Source organism: Rutidosis leptorrhynchoides, chromosome 6 (assembly GCF_046630445.1).
Source record: "Rutidosis leptorrhynchoides isolate AG116_Rl617_1_P2 chromosome 6, CSIRO_AGI_Rlap_v1, whole genome shotgun sequence".
Classification (NCBI taxonomy): Eukaryota; Viridiplantae; Streptophyta; class Magnoliopsida; order Asterales; family Asteraceae; genus Rutidosis; species Rutidosis leptorrhynchoides.
This window is the reverse complement of record NC_092338.1, coordinates 330,370,847-330,389,363: the sequence shown is the minus strand read 5'-3', so window position 1 is coordinate 330,389,363 and position 18,517 is coordinate 330,370,847.

Here is an 18,517-nt window from a genome sequence, read left to right as displayed (position 1 = left end):
TATTCATCAGGAAAGTTTTCTTGTATGGCCGCTTCATTTAGAACTTCTAATTCAGGATTTTCAAGACGAGAAAGATGATCAGCGGCGAGATTTTCTGCTCTCTTTTTATCTCGGATTTCAATATCGAACTCTTGTAAGAGTAAGATCCAACGGATTAATCGTGGTTTGTGATAGTGCTCCAAATGAACATATATTTTGTAGCAATATCCTCCCAATATGTAAATTATTTAGTTGTAATTGTTCTATTTTAAGTTGTAATTGTTTATATTAAATAAGTGCGAAGACAAAAGGCGAAAACGACGATTTGAAGACAAAAACGTCCAAAAAGCTCAAATGTACAAGATACAATCCAAGTGGTTCAACTTATTGATAAGAAACGTCTAAAAATGACAAAAGTACAAGTTGCGAAACGCAAAGTACAAGATATTAAATTATACGAAAGGCGTTCGAAAATCCAGAACCGGTACCCGAGCCAACTATCAACGCCCGACGCAATGGACCAAAAATTACAAGTCTACTATGCACAAGAATATAATATAATATATAAATAATTATATTAATTATTTATATTTTATATTTATATATAAATTATGTCGACAAGCAAGGTTCCAAAATTGTGTGAGCTGGATTTTCAAACTCCGCGACTCGCGGAGTTTGCAGGCTTAAAATACCGCAACTCGCGGAGCTGCAAAAATCAGAAATGCCTATAAAAGGCCATGCATTCTGCCGAGTTTAAAAAACATAAAACAATAATAATAATACTCTGTAAGATATAATATATATATATATATATATATATATATATATATATATATATATATATATATATATATATATATATATATATATATATATATATATATATATATATATATATATATATATATATATATATATATAGTATAGGGTAGTTTTAAATTAGATTAGTTCGGGTTATGTAAAGGTTATTTTACGGGTTTTTGAAGTAGAAATTCTGTCCGTGTAACACTACGCGATAAATACTCAATGTAAGTTATGTTCTCCTTTTTAAATTAATGTCTCGTACTTAAGTTATTATTATGCTTATTTGAGCCAAAGTAATCATGATGTTGGACTAAATATTAAAGACGGGGTAATTGGGCTTTGTACCATAATTGGGGTTTGGACAAAAGAATGACACTTGTGGAAATTAGACTATGGGCTATTAATGGGCTTTATATTTGTTTAACTAAATGATAGTTTGTTAATTTTAATATAAAGATTTACAATTGGACGTCCCTATAAATAACCATATACACTCGATCGGACACGATGGGCGGGGAATTTATATGTACGAATAATAGTTCATTTAACCGGACACGGGAATGGATTAATAGTCACTAGAATTATTAAAACAGGGGTAAAATTATGTACAAGGACACTTGGCCTAATTGATAACAAAGTATTAAAACTTTGGGTTACACGCACTCGATAACCTGGTGTAATTATTAAACAAAGTATTAAAACCTTGTTACAGTTTAAGTCCCCAATTAGTTGGAATATTTGACTTCGGGTATAAGGATAATTTGATGAGGACACTCGCACTTTATATTTATGACTAATGGACTGTTATGGACAAAAACCAGACGGACATATTAAATAATCCAGGATAAAGGACAATTAACCCATGGGCATAAAACTAAAATCAACACATCAAACATCATGATTACGGAAGTTTAAATAAGCATAATTATTTTATTTTATATTTCATCGCACCTTTAATTATTCGTCATTTATATTTTTTGTTATTTATTTTATTTTGTTAATTAAATTTACTTTACGCTTCGCTTAAAATATAAAATCGGCAATCCGGTCATTAAACGGTAAACCCCCCTTTTATATATTATATATATATATATATATATATATATATATATATATATATATATATATATATATATATATATATATATATATATTTTTGTACAAATGTAATTATATAAAAATATAGTGTAACCGTCTCCCTGCGGAACGAACCGGACTTACTAAAAACTATACTACTCTACGATTAGGTACACTGCCTATAGTGTTGTAGCAAGGTTTAGGTATATCCATTTTGTAAATAAATAATTAAAACTTGTGTAATATTTCGTCGTATTTCGTATTTAAATTAATACTATTTCATATATACCTCGCATAACATCAAGTAATTTTTGGAGCCGCTGCCGGGGACATCGGCGAAACGCTATATTTTTAATTTATTTTTGTATAAATATATTTATATATATTTTTAGAAAAACAATATAAAATTTAAAAAAAAAACGTTTTTCAACCTCCGCGACTAGCGAAGATTTTCTGGAACGGGACATCGCGACTCGCGGAGCTGCCCTGTCAGGCCACAAAGAAACCCTAAAAAGCATTAATTACGGGGTATTATTAATTATTATTATTATTTAACCGTAATTACTTTATTATTATTATTATTTAGCTTAAGTTTTTAAATTAATTAGTTATAATTAATTATATTTAGTTTTAATATATAAAAAATTAATACTTTTATAAAATATAAAAATAAAAATATAAAAATAATATTTTTTATAAAAATAAGTAATTTTATCACTTTTTATAATTTGTATCCTTTTATTTAGTGTAATCGTAATATTTTGTATATTTTTCGTTCGCAATTAGTTTTAAAATTAGTTTTTCCGTAGTTATTTTATATGTATAGATTCTTAGGCTTTACCGTAAAATTCCTTAAGTGCTTTTTCTTTAGATTAAGATTTAGGCGCTTTGAAATTTTGCGACACCGTTTTTCGCTCTAGTTTTAAATAGATTTTAGTGCCTTTAAGTAATTGCCGTTTTCTGAATAAAATTGCATTTACCTTTAGACCTTTAGGCGCAACTTTTTAGATATAATTTTTAGACTTTTAAGTTTCGACGTTTTTCTTTCTTATTTTTATTTTTCGACATTTTTCGACGCGTATTCTTTTTCTTTCTTATTTCTCGACGATCTAGTTTTTAGGACTTAGAATTTGCTCTATTTCTTCTCTTTAATTTCTTTAAAATTTCAACGAAAATTTATTTTAAGCGGTTAAATTGGTAGACATCCAAATTTTCTGCTTCGTAGTAATAGTTGGATTTGTTAGTGGCTGAGTTGTGAGCTTCCGATTTAAAGGGTTCTGGCTCCCTGCTGCATCTATTGGCTATTCGAAACGTGGACAAAAGCAGAAAAGTCTATTAATTTGATAACTTATATAATTTTTTATTTTATTTTATAACTTATAGGATAATTAGTAAATGCACCACATTGTAGCTAAAATTTGGTAATAAACGCATTATGGAAAATCTCAAAAATATCTTAGAAACTCTTTATGACATCCGAAATCAATTTCATCAATACTCTCAAACAGGTGTGTTGATGACAATTCATTCGGTCAATCTTGGATCACGAATGACGAAACAATAACTGGTTGTGAAATATGTGGAGATTATCACTCAACATGGGAATGTTATTATTACGTTCCTATGGAAAATTATGCACCCATGGAACCTGAATGGAACGATTATGAGGAATACAATTCTAATTGGGATTATTCACAAGAATATATCCAAACTCAACAACCAGAAGACGAGGAAAATTATGTGCCTGAAAATTCTTTAGATTATATGAAAATCAAACTCGAAGAACTTGATGCTCAAAATGAACAAATGAGAGAGTTTGTAAATCGGCAAGCTGAAACCCTATCAGATTACATACCTGTTGATCTGAGGAGTATTGTGCAAGAAAATTTTATATCATCGAATTTTGATGAATTCGAGAGCTCCGAAATCACCAACTATCCCGATGATACTTTTTATTCAGTTTTACCAATTTCACAACATATCGACACATTAGCCTCTACCGACAAAATCATCGATCCATCAATGAATGAAGATGAAGTAAGGGTGACAAATTGGTACTCTTGGGAAAACGATAACGTTGAAAAATTTACCCCCGAGACCAAAATGGTGAGACCAATAAGTACCATTAATGAAGAAGAATTTGCTTTGATCCCGAAATTCACCATTCCACAACCTTCCAACCCAATATTCTCAATAGACGAGTCATCCACCGGAAATGAACTACGAGCTGTAATAGATAATGACACCTCGAATTTCACCCAATTGGGTAATAGAGGTGAAACCTTTGATCCCGAGAATGAACGGAAGGAAATGTTAGGAATTGTCCGCCCTATAATATGTATGTCAATGTATATCGATCCATTTGACCAAGAACCAGAAAAGAGACATATCCATTTACTAAAAGCTACACTTAAAAAAGAATTAAGTAGTGACGATCGGGAGAGTCTAAACTTTAAACCCATTGATATATTATACACCACCCGAGATGTAAATAACTGGCTCACTATTCTAATTCGTGGAACTTATTCTACCGACTTCACATGTCGTCAGCTAAGTGTGGGGAAGTCTAACCCCACTTAACGTTAAATTAGGGGTTCGGGTTAGTGCATAACTAGTTAATAAAAATTCATTATTAGGGTAAAAGACGCATTTTCAAAAATTAGCAAACAGTCCAGAAAAGCAACCGTTTTTGAAGAAAAACATGTGTGATAAAACAAGAAGGAATGAATGATGAGGCGCGCCATCTATCATTCGACGAGCTTTGTAATTACAAACTGGGTATTTTCAATCACTTTTATACACTAATCACCCTCATGAATTTATAATTAGAGTCTGATTTCATGCAAATGAGGACATTGCATGATCTCAAGTGTGGGGAAGGGTTATAAATTCTCTCGGGTTTATACTTGGTTTATTTGCCAAATTTTATGAAAATTTGAAAATTTTTCAACTAAATGAATTTAAAATCATGTTTATATATATTTATGAACGGTGAAAACTAGGTGTTAATACCGAAATTATCGTTACCTCGGAAAGGACATAAATTGAGAAACACCCTAAAACGATTGAATTCATTTAAAATGGAATAAAGGAGAATAAAAAGGCAAAGAAAGAAACTAAGTGTGGGGAGAATGTACCTAGTTATTCAATTAAAAACTATCTAGCACATGTTTCTGTAAAGTTTATTGCAGGTGCTTTTATTTTGGACTAAATTAACCATTTTACCCGATGAAAGAAAAGAAAAGATGGATCTACATGATGAATCAATTCCATCATTAAAAGGAAGTAAAGTCTTCCGAAAAAGACACGCGCTTCTTGATTTAGGTCAAGAAGTTATTGTCCAGACCAGCTGTAGGTTGACGAAAAATCTAGAAAAGTCATCACTAAAATCAGCAGGAAATCCACGGACCTCAGCATCAAACAGGGTCGCCAAGTGGTCAGATTTATCCTAACCATGAGAAGGATTTATCTCGTAAAATGGGAAGGGCGCCGTGCAAATTAGCTTGATGAGACTAATGAATCAGACCCCAGAAAGGATAATCTCCTTAAAGATTAAAAATCAGCTTTTAAGCCTGATATTACTCAATCCTTGAGACTGACCTTAAAGATTGAGAATTACAAACTCATGGAATTCAATGATATCTAAAATCGAGCTTGAACGAGAAAATATTTTGATCAAAATTACAAACCGATTTGTTTTCTGAAAACCTATTTTCAATGCTTTCATTACCATTGAACGTAAAATCCTAGGAATTCACCTGGAATTCATTAGGACACCTGAACCAAATCAGGTGTCCACCGTAAGAACGGTGGTTGCATAGCATGGTCGAAGACAGGACCTTGTGCCAGACCGAAAAATCATAGGATGATCTTTACTATTGCTGCTACAAAGGATAGTACTAGAATCTGACACGTTTATAGACCATAATCAAAAGCAAGTCACGGGACATTGCCTTAAAGTTGCTTGTTCATCGCTTTCCTTTACAACCGGACGGTAGTTTACCGAAAGGTAATATACGGGACAAGTAAACTGGACGTGTTGCTTTCCTAATACAAGGTTAGCAAGTGGGTAACACAAAACCATAAGTTTTGAGCTAAAATTTTCAAATCTGAAACCCACAAAACCCACAAAAAAATCATTTTGCAAACACCGGTGAAGGGTTATTCCGGAAAACTTATCTAGGGTAAAAGTTAGATTGAATTTTCAAAAGATCAAATGTTTTCATAAAGATCCAATTTCCTTAAAGGATCTAAATTTTTAATAGTCATGTGGGACTGTAAACCACACCGTTACTATCATTATTTATACCGCCGTATCAAAATCACTGATGTATAAAGTGTGAAGAATAAAGAAGCGATTCGTGTAATTTAATTTCAAGTTCTGTATTGCTTGAGGACAAGCAACGCTCAAGTGTGGGGATATTTGATAGTGCTCCAAATGAACATATATTTTGTAGCAATATCCTCCCAATATGTAAATTATTTAGTTGTAATTGTTCTATTTTAAGTTGTAATCGTTTATATTAAATAAGTGCGAAGACAAAAGGCGAAAACGAAAATTTGAAGACAAAAACGTCCAAAAAGCTCAAATGTACAAGATACAATCCAAGTGGTTCAACTTATTGATAAGAAACGTCTAAAAATGACAAAAGTACAAGTTGCAGAACGCAAAGTACAAGATATTAAATTATACGAAAAGGCGTTCGAAAATCCGGAACCGGTACCCGAGCCAACTATCAACGCCCGACGCAATGGACCAAAAATTACAAGTCTACTATGCACAAGAATATAATATAATATATAAATAATTATATTAATTATTTATATTTTATATTTATATATAAATTATGTCGACAAGCAAGGTTCCAAAATTGTGTGAGCTGGATTTTCAAACTCCGCGACTCGCGGAGTTTGCAGGCTTAAAATGCCGCAACTCGCGGAGCTGCAAAAATCAGAAATGCCTATAAAAGGCCATGCATTCTGCCGAGTTTAAAAAACATAAAACAATAATAATAATACTCAGTAAGATATAATAAATAAATATATATATATAATATATATATATATATATATATATACATATATATATATATATATATATACATATATATATATATATATATATATATATATATATATATATATATATGTATAGGGTAGTTTTATATTAGATTAGTTCGGGTTATGTAAAGGTTATTTTACGGGTTTTTGAAGTCGAAATTCTGTTCGTGTAACACTACGCGATAAATACTCAATGTAAGTTATGTTCTCCTTTTTAAATTAATGTCTCGTACTTAAGTTATTATTATTCTTATTTGAGCCAAAGTAATCATGATGTTGGACTAAATATTAAAGACGGGGTAATTGGGCTTTGTACCATAATTGGGGTTTGGACAAAAGAACGACACTTGTGGAAATTAGACTATGGGCTATTAATGGGCTTTATATTTGTTTAACTAAATGATAGTTTGTTAATTTTAATATAAAGATTTACAATTGGACGTCCCTATAAATAACCATATACACTCGATCGGACACGATGGGCGGGGAATTTATATGTACGAATAATAGTTCATTTAACAGGACACGGGAATGGATTAATGGTCACTAGAATTATTAAAACATGGGTGAAATTATGTACCAGGACACTTGGCATAATTGATAACAAAGTATTAAAAACTTGGGTTACACGCAGTCGATAACCTGGTGTAATTATTAAACAAAGTATTAAAACCTTGTTACCGTTTAAGTCCACAATTAGTTGGAATATTTGACTTCGGGTATAAGGATAATTTGACGAGGACACTCGCACTTTATATTTATGACTGATGGACTGTTATGGACAAAAACCAAACGGACATATTAAATAATCCAGGACAAAGGACAATTAACCCATGGGCATAAAACTAAAATCAACACATCAAACATCATGATTACGGAAGTTTAAATAAGCATAATTATTTTATTTTATATTTCATCGCACCTTTAATTATTCGTCATTTATATTTTTTGTTATTTATTTTATTTTGTTAATTAAATTTACTTTACGCTTCGCTTAAAATATAAAATCGGCAAACCGGTCATTAAACGGTAAACCCCCCCTTTTATATATATATATATATATATATATATATATATATATATATATATATATATATATATATATATATTTTTGTACAAATGTAATTATATAAAAATATAGTGTAACCGTCTCCCTGTGGAACGAACCGGACTTACTAAAAACTATACTACTCTACGATTAGGTACACTGCCTATAGTGTTGTAGCAAGGTTTAGGTATATCCATTTTGTAAATAAATAATTAAAACTTGTGTAATATTTCGTCGTATTTCGTATTTAAATTAATACTATTTCATATACACCTCGCATAACATCAGTTTGGCATCTTGTTTTGAAAATAGGTATCTAAGAGCAGAATGGTCAGTATAGACCACCGTTTTAGCTAGAACGAGATATGAACGAAATTTGTCAAAAGCAAAGACAATAGCAAGGAGTTCTTTTTCAGTAGTTGTTTAATTCGTTTGTACTCTTTGTAACGTCTTACTAGCATAATATATAGGTTGAAATCATTTTTCAATCCTTTGTCCTAAAACGGCTCTCATTGCAAAATCACTTGCATCGCACATTAGTTCAAATGGTAGATTCCAATTTGGAGTTATCATGATCGGCGCATTAGTGAGTTTTTCTTTAAGAATATTAAAAGATTTGATACATTCATCTGAAAAGATGAATGGAGCATCCTTTTCAAAGAGTTTATTCATAGGAGTGGCAATTTTAGAAAAATCTTTTATGAAACGTCGGTAAAAACCGGCATGCCCTAGAAAACTCCTAACTCCTCTAACATTGGTGGGATGTGGAAGTTTAGCAATTACATCTACTTTAGCTCTATCCACTTCAATTCCTTCTTTTGAAATTTTATGACCAAGAACGATGCCTTCTTTAACCATGAAATGGCATTTCTCCCAATTAAGTACTAGATTTGATTGTTCGCATCTAATAAGCATTCGTTCAAGATTAACTAGACATGATTCAAATGTATCACCGAAGACTGAAAAGTCATCCATGAAAACTTCCATGCATTCTTCTATCATGTCGTGAAAAATTGCCATCATGCACCTTTGAAAGGTTGCAGGGGCGTTGCAAAGTCCAAATGGCATGCGTTTGTAAGTAAAAGTACCTGATAATGCTAAAAACGAACATATATTTTATAGCATTATTCCTCAAGAAAGACAAGCTTTTAGTTGCAATTGTTCTATTTAAAAGTGATATTCGTTTAAATAATAAAAGGTGAAGACAAAAGACAGATTCGACGAATTGAAGACGCAAACGACCAAAAAGCTCAAAAGTACAAAATACAATCAAAGAGGTTCCAATTATTGATAAGAAACGTCTCGAAATTACAAGAGTACAAGATTCAAAACGCAAAGTACAAGATATTAAATTGTACGCAAGGACATTCGAAAATCCGGAACCGGGACCAGAGTCAACTCTCAACGCTCGACGCAACGGACTAAAAATTACAAGTCAACTATGCACGTAAATATAATATAATATTTAAATAATTCTTATAATTATTTATATATTATATAAATAAAATAAACCGTCGGCAAGAAAGACTCCAAAATGGAGTGAGCTGTATTTACAAACTCCGCGACTCGCGGAGTTTGAAGGCAAAAATTGCCGCGAGTCGCGGAGCCCCAAATTCTGAAACTCCCTATAAAGCCAACCGAATTCTGATCATTTTTCAAGACATATATCCATCCATCTCTCTATCTATATCGTAATATTTATATTTATAATTTATATTTTAATTTTAATTATAATTCTAATAATAAGGGTATGTTAGCAAATGTTGTAAGGGTGTAAGTCGAAATTCTGTCCGTGTAACGCTACGCTATTTTTAATCATTGTAAGTTATGTTCAACCTTTTTAATTTAATGTCTCGTAGCTAAGTTATTATTATGCTTATTTAATTCGAAGTAATCATGATGTTGGGCTAATTACTAAAATTGGGTAATTGGGCTTTGTACCATAATTGGGGTTTGGACAAAAGAACGACACTTGTGGAAATTAGACTATGGGCTATTAATGGGCTTTATATTTGTTTAACTAAATGATAGTTTGTTAATGTTAATATAAAGATTTACAATTGGGCGTCCCTATAAATTACCATATACACTCGATCGGACACGATGGGCGGGGTATTTATATGTACGAATAATCGTTCAATTAACCGGACCCGGGAATGGATTAATAGCCACTAGAATAATTAAAACAGGGGTGAAATTATGTACAAGGACACTTGGTATAATTGATAACAAAATATTAAAACCTTGGGTTACACTCAGTCGACATCCTGGTGTAATTATTAAACAAAGTATTAAAATCTTGTTACAGTTTAAGTCCCCAATTAGTTGGAATATTTAACTTCGGGTATAAGGATAATTTAACGAGGACACTCGCACTTTATATTTATGACTGATGGACTGTTATGGACAAAAACCAGACGGACATATTAAATAATCTAGGACAAAGGACAATTAACCCATGGGAATAAACTAAAAATCAACACGTCAAACATCATGATTACGGAAGTTTAAATAAGCATAATTCTTTTATTTCATATTTAATTTCCTTTATTTTATATTTAATTGCACTTCTAATTATCGCATTTTTATTGTTATTGTATTTAATTGCACTTTTAATTATCGTACTTTTTAATAATCGCAAGTTTATTTTATCGCATTTTTATTAATCGCAATTTCATTATCGTTATTTACTTTACGCTTTAAATTAAGTCTTGTATTTATTTTTAATATTTTACATTTGGTTTTAACTGCGACTAAAGTTTTAAAATCGACAAACCGGTCATTAAACGGTAAAAACCCCCCTTTATAATAAAAATATTACTTATATATATATTTGTATTTTTATAAAAGTAAACTAATATAGCGTTAAGCTTTGTTTAAAGATTTTCCCTGTGGAACGAACCGGACTTACTAAAAACTACACTACTGTACGATTAGGTACACTGCCTATAAGTGTTGTAGCAAGGTTTAAGTATATCCATTCTATAAATAAATAAATATCTTGTGTAAAATTGTATCGTATTTAATAGTATTTTCTTGTAAAATTTAATAGTATTTTATATACACCTCGCGAAACATCAAGTTATTTTTGGCGCCGCTGCCGGGGATGTCTTAAACACCGGAAGCGCAACGCTAATATATAGAAAAAAAAAAAAAATTTATACATATAAATCTATTTTTAAAATTTTTTTTAATATATATATTAATCTATTTTTAAGATATTTATTAAATTATAAAGTAGTTCTATTTTTATTCTAGTTTTTTTTTTTAAAATATAAGTTTTTATTATATAAATCTTTTAGATTTGAAAACAGAAAATATAAAACATAAAAAAAACAAAACGTCGAATTAAAAACTGTACCTGAGTTGAATTCTGGAACCCCGCGACTCGTGGAGTTTTCTGCTTCGGCACCGCAACTCGCGGAGCCACTCTGATACCGACAGAAACCCTAAACAGCATTAATTACGGGTAATTATTAATTATTATTATTATTAACCCTAATTATTATTATTATTATTATTATTATTAGTTTTATTTTAAGTTACTTTTTATTTAATTTATATTTTAGTTAAATTAGTTTAATTAAATTGTAAAATTAATAGTTTTAATAAATAAATAATATAAAAATAATATTTTTTATAAAAATTGTACTTTTTACAACTTTTTGTATATTTTTATATTTTGTCCCTTTTCAATCGTTTTAACGTAATATTTGTATTTTTAGCTCATATTTAGTTTTAAACTTAGTTTTAGCCATAGTTATTTTTACTTCTAGATTTTTAGGCTTTGCCGTAGAATTCCTTAAGTGCTTTTTCTTTAGACTAAGATTTAGGTACTTTAGAATTTTTGCGACGCCTTTTTAAGTTTTAGTTTCTTTTTAAGTTATTTCCATTTGGGATATAGTTTTTCCTGTAAGCTTTAATATTTTTAGACACCTTTTACCTATGTATCAATTATCATTCCAATTAGTAATCTCAATTTGCGATTATAATTTTAAGTTAGTTGTAGTAATAAGATTAGGTTAGTCAAGTGTTTTTAAGTTTTATAAGTTTCTTTTATTTTTCCGTCACCTTTTATTTTTCAACCATTTTTCTTTTTCGACCTTTTTCGACGAACTCTTTTTCTTTCTTATTTCTCGCTATTCTAGTTTTAGGACATAGTTTTTTTAATCTACTTCTTATCTAAATTTCTTAAAATTACGAAAATTTATTTTAAGTGGTTAAATTAATAGACATCAAAATTTTCTGGTTCGTAGTAATAGTTGAATTTGTACGTGGACCGGGTTATTGGAGCCAAACAGTCCTCAATTATATTGAGACCAAACGAATTCTGCCCCTCTGCTGTATCTTTTGGCTATTCGAAACGTGGGCAAAATCAGAAAAGTCTATTGATTGGATAACTTATTATAATTTTTCTTTCCTTTTAAAAACTAATAGGATATTCAGTGAATGCACCGAGCAAGACGTTCACCACCTTTTGTACGTTCACCACCTGTAACTAGATCAAGACATTTAGCAAATATTACTGCCATTGATTTTTCTTTAGAATCGTCATCCAGTCGACCAAGTACTCCAGTTCAAATTTCTGACAATCCATTTTTTGAACCCGACCTCACAATTGAGAATCCGGAGAATATTCAGGAACGATTCGTAGATCCTGAACCACTAAACTTTCCTCCGGAACCACCAATCATTCAAACAGAGATTGTTGAGGAACGAACCATTAAATCAGAATCCTCTAGTGATTCCGATTCAACAAATTCAATTATGGAGAATCTGGAACCTTTAAGTATGGAAGACCGAATGAGAGCTAAACGCACTGGCCAAGGTCACGCAATTACTCATCCAGACATTAATGCGCCAGATTATGAAATCAAAGGACAAATTCTACACATGGTGACTAATCAATGCCAATTTAGTGGTGCGCCGAAGGAAGATCCAAATGAACATCTTCGTACCTTTAATAGGATCTGCACACTATTTAAAATCCGAGAAGTGGAGGATGAACAGATATATCTCATGTTATTTCCCTGGACTTTAAAGGGAGAAGCCAAAGATTGGTTGGAATCGTTACCTGAAGGGGCGATTGATACATGGGATGTTTTAGTTGAAAAAATTCTTAAACAATTCTTTCCGCCATCTAAGGCCGTAAGACTTCAAGCAGAAATTGTTACGTTTACACAGAAGCCAAATGAAACTCTATATGAGGCGTGGACTAGATTTGGAAAGTTGTTAAGAGGATGTCCGCAACATGGTTTAGACACCTGTCAAATAGTACAAATATTTTATCAAGGATGCGACATCACTACAAGGAAAGACATAGATATAGCAGCTGGTGGTTCTATTATGAAGAAAACCAAAACTGATGCTTACAAAATTATTGATAACACTGCTTCCCACTCACATGAGTGGCACCAAGAAAAAGATATCATTAGATCATCTAAAGCAGCTAGAGCCGATTCTAGCCATGACTTAGATTCCATTTCCGCAAAGATAGATGCTGTCGAGAGACGAATGGAAAAGATGACTAAAGATATTCACTCAATACGAATTAGTTGTGAGCAGTGTGGAGGACCACATTTGACAAAAGATTGTCTCAGTATTGAATTAACAATGGAACAAAGAGAGAATATTTCATACATAAACCAAAGGCTTGGAAATAATTATCAGAATAATTATCAACCGCCAAGACCGATTTACAATCAAAACCAGAATTATAACCGAAATATTCCATACAACAACCAACAAGGTCCTAGCAATCAACAAGTATCCAACAATACTTATAATCAGCAAAGACCTAATTTTCAAAACAAACCACCACAACAAACCGATGATAAAAAGCCGAATTTAGAAGATATAATGACGAAGCTAGTTGAAACTCAAACGCAGTTTTTCACATCTCAGAAACAAACTAATGAACAAAATGCTCAAGCATTTAGAAATCAACAAGCTTCTATTCAAAATCTGGAACAAGAAGTAAGTAACCTAGCAAGGTTAATAGGTGAAAGAAAACCGGGAAGTCTACCTAGTGATACAAATGCTAACCCCCGAAATGAAACAGCTAAAGCCATTACCACAAGAAGTGGTACAACACTTAAACCACCTGAAATACCTGTAACTTCTGATGAAGCTATTCCTACTCCACAAGAACCCCAACCTAATCAAGATAAGGAAAAAGAACCGGTAGTTGAAAAGGTTAATGAAGATAACAAAGTTAAGGATAAACCTTATGTTAAACCATACCAACCACCACTTCCTTACCCGAGTAAAATGAAGAAAGAGAAACTTGAAGCCGAGCAATCCAAATTCTTGGATATGTTTAAACAGATAAATGTAAATCTTCCTTTCATTGATGTGATTTCATGAATGCCTAGATATGCTAAATTCTTGAAAGATCTAATCTCAAATAGAAAGAAAATGGAAGAACTCTCGGCTGTCACTATGAATGCTAATTGTTCAGCAGTGCTATTGAATAAGATACCAGAAAAACTATCTGATCCAGGAAGTTTCACAATTCCATGTTTTCTGGGTAGTCTTAGTTCAATAGAAGCATTAGCAGATTTAGGTGCTAGTATAAATCTAATGCCGTATTCACTATACGCTAAACTAGACCTTGGAGAATTGAAACCAACTAGAATAAGCATACAACTAGCCGATAGATCAATAAAATATCCTAGAGGGATAATGGAGAACATGTTAGTTAAAGTTGGTACTTTAGTATTTCCAGTAGATTTTGTTGTTCTGGACATGGAAGAAGATTCTCAAGCTCCTCTCATATTAGGAAGACCATTCTTAAACACGGCTAAAGCAATGATAGACGTGTTCGGTAAGAAATTGACCCTAAGTATAGAGGATGAGAGTGTTACCTTTTCAGTTGATAGAGCAATGCAACAACCACAATCTGCAGATGATACATGTTATTATATTCAAACTATAGATGCACATGCAGAATTATTAGAAGAATTTCCAGAATTACAAGGAACAGGAGAATGTTCTTTAGGAGAAGGTGATGAACCAATTGATGAAGCTGAAATGTTAGCTACACTTATAGCTAATGGATATGAACCAACAACAGAAGAAATTTAAATGCTAAAAGAAGAAGACAGATATCGATACAAATCATCGATAGAAGAACCTCCGAAATTAGAATTAAAGCCACTTCCAAACCATTTGGAATACGCTTATTTACATGGTGAATCTGAATTACCTGTAATAATATCGTCTTCTCTTACTGAAAATGAGAAATCACAACTCATTTCTGTGTTGAAAGCTCATAAACCAGCCATTGCATGGAAGATTCATGATATTACAGGAATAAGTCCTTCGTATTGCACACATAAAATCCTTATGGAAGAAGGTCATAAAACGTATGTGCAACGCCAACGAAGACTAAATCCTAATATGCAAGATGTAGTTAAGAAAGAGATTATTAAACTGCTAGATGCAGGTCTAATTTATCCAATTTCTGATAGTCCATGGGTAAGCCCAGTTCAATGCGTACCTAAGAAGGGTGGCATGACTGTCATTACAAATGAGAAAATTGAGCTTATTCCTACTAGGACTGTAACAGGATGGCGTGTATGTATTGATTATAGAAAATTAAATGACGCCACCAGAAAAGATCACTTTCCCTTACCTTTCATTGATCAAATGTTGGAAAGATTAGCCGGAAATAGTTACTATTGTTTTCTAGATGGATTTTCCGGATATTTTCAAATTCCAATAGCACCCGAAGATCAAGAGAAAACCACATTCACGTGCCCTTATGGTACTTTTGCTTACAAACGCATGCCATTTGGACTTTGTAACGCCCCTGCAACCTTTCAAAGGTGTATGATGGCGATTTTTCACGACATGATAGAAGAATGCATGGAAGTTTTCATGGATGACTTTTCAGTCTTCGGTGATACATTTGAAACATGTCTAGTTAATCTTGAACGAATGCTTATTAGATGCGAACAATCAAATCTAGTACTTAATTGGGAGAAATGCCATTTCATGGTTAAAGAAGGCATCGTTCTTGGTCATAAAATTTCAAAAGAAGGAATTGAAGTGGATAGAGCTAAAGTAGATGTAATTGCTAAACTTCCACATCCCACCAATGTTAGAGGAGTTAGGAGTTTTCTAGGGCATGCCGGTTTTTACCGACGTTTCATAAAAGATTTTTCTAAAATTGCCACTCCTATGAATAAACTCCTAGAAAAAGATACTCCATTCATCTTTTCAGATGAGTGTATCAAATCTTTTAATATTCTTAAAGAGAAACTCACTAATGCACCGATCATGATAACACCAAATTGGAATCTACCATTTGAACTAATGTGCGATGCAAGTAATTTTGCAATGGGAGCCGTTTTAGGACAAAGGATTAAAAAACGATTTTAACCTATATATTATGCAAGTAAGACGTTACAAGGAGCACAAACGAACTATACAACTACTGAAAAAGAACTCCTTGCTATTGTCTTTGCTTTTGACAAATTTCAATCATATCTCGTTCTAGCAAAAACGGTGGTCTATACCGACCATTCTGCTCTTAGATACCTATTTTCGAAACAAGATGCTAAACCAAGATTAATCCGTTGGATCTTACTCTTACAAGAGTTTGATATTGAAATCCGAGATAAAAGAGGAGCAGAAAATCTAGCCGCTAATCATCTTTCTCGTCTTGAAAATCCCGAATTAGAAGTTCTAAATGAATCGACCATACAAGACAACTTTCCTGATGAATATCTATTGAAGATAGATTATAAAGAAATTCCATGGTTTGCAGACTATGCAAACTATTTAGTATGTGGATTCCTTGAAAAAGGATTATCGTACCAAAAATGAAAGAAATTCTTCAGTGATATAAAACACTATTTTTGGGAAGATCCACATCTGTTTAAAAGTTGTCCCGATGGAATAATACGTCGATGTGTATTTGGAGATGAAGCTAGTAAAATTTTAAACCATTGTCACACAGGACCAACAGGAGGGCATTATGGGCCTTAACTAACAGCAAGAAAAGTTTATGATGCTGGATTCTATTGGCCTACAATTTACAAAGATGCACACCTTCTTTGCAAATCCTGTGATGCTTGTCAAAGGGCCGGAAAAATAAGTCAACGTGATGAAATGCCACAAAATGTCATCCAAGTATGTGAAGTATTTGACATTTGGGGTATTGACTTTATGGGTCCATTTCCAAAATCTCATAATAATCTATATATACTCGTAGCCATTGATTATGTATCTAAATGGGCGGAAGCACAAGCTCTCCCAACTAACGATGCACGAGTTGTAGTCAACTTTTTAAAACGTCTTTTTGCAAGGTTTGGAACACCGAAAGCTTTAATAAGTGATCGGGGTACTCATTTCTATAATAATCAACTTGAGAAAGTTCTTAAAAAATATGGAGTAACTCATAAAATCTCCACCGCATATCATCCACAAACAAGTGGACAAGTTGAAAATACCAACCGAGCTTTAAAACCTATTCTAGAGAAAACCGTAGGATCAAATCCGAAGGAATGGTCCATTAAATTGGAGGATGCACTCTGGGCTTTTAGAACAGCCTACAAAACTCCAATTGGAACCACACCTTTTAGACTTGTTTATGGAAAAGCATGTCATCTTCCAGTAGAAATTGAACACAAAGCATTTTGGGCTTTGAAGACATGTAATCTTGATTTACATGAAGCCGGACGTCTACGGTTAAGTCAACTAAACGAATTAGAAGAATTAAGACATGAAGCATACGAAAATTCGTTAATCTATAAAGAAAGAACGAAGAAATGGCATGATAAAAGAATCAGAAGTTCAAAAGAATTTAAGGAAGGAGACAGAGTTCTTCTTTTCAATTCACGATTCAAGCTATTTCCTGGAAAATTGAAATCAAGATGGTCTGGACCATTCATAGTCAAAAGAGTTTTCCCATACGGAACGATAGAATTGATAAATTCAAATGGGATTGAATTTAAAGTTAATGGTCACAGAGTTAAACACTACATAGATAGTCCGATGGAAGTCGACAACGAAGTTAATCACAATTTTGACACCACTGCTAACTAAGTGTAGTGAGAATCAAGTCTTTAAAGGATAATATGTATTTCTGTTAGAGTTAGATTGTCTATTTTCGTGTAGTTCTCGAAAATGGAACCTGAATGGTCTTTCCCTAGCAGACCCTAAAGAACTAGTCTTCTCCCCCCATTCTAAATTTTTATTTTTTTAGGTTTTTACAAAATGAAGACTGCCTGTGAACTAAACCATGGTCTAATGCTACACGCTTTGATCACTAAACGTAATAATGACACACTACCGAGTGAAATAGTATCATTAATCAGAGAAAGATTGGACAGAGTTAGAAAAGAATCCAGATGCGAAGATAATAAGTTACAATTTGGTAAAGGAAAATCAAAATCCGCAGCGAAAAGAAGAGCACGACACCTAGAAAGATGTCACAAATGCGGAAAATGGTCACATGGAGGTAAATGTTCAAATAATCAAACTTATTCAAATACCGAATTTGTTACTTTATGCAGAGACGGACCGTTCATATGTTTAGAA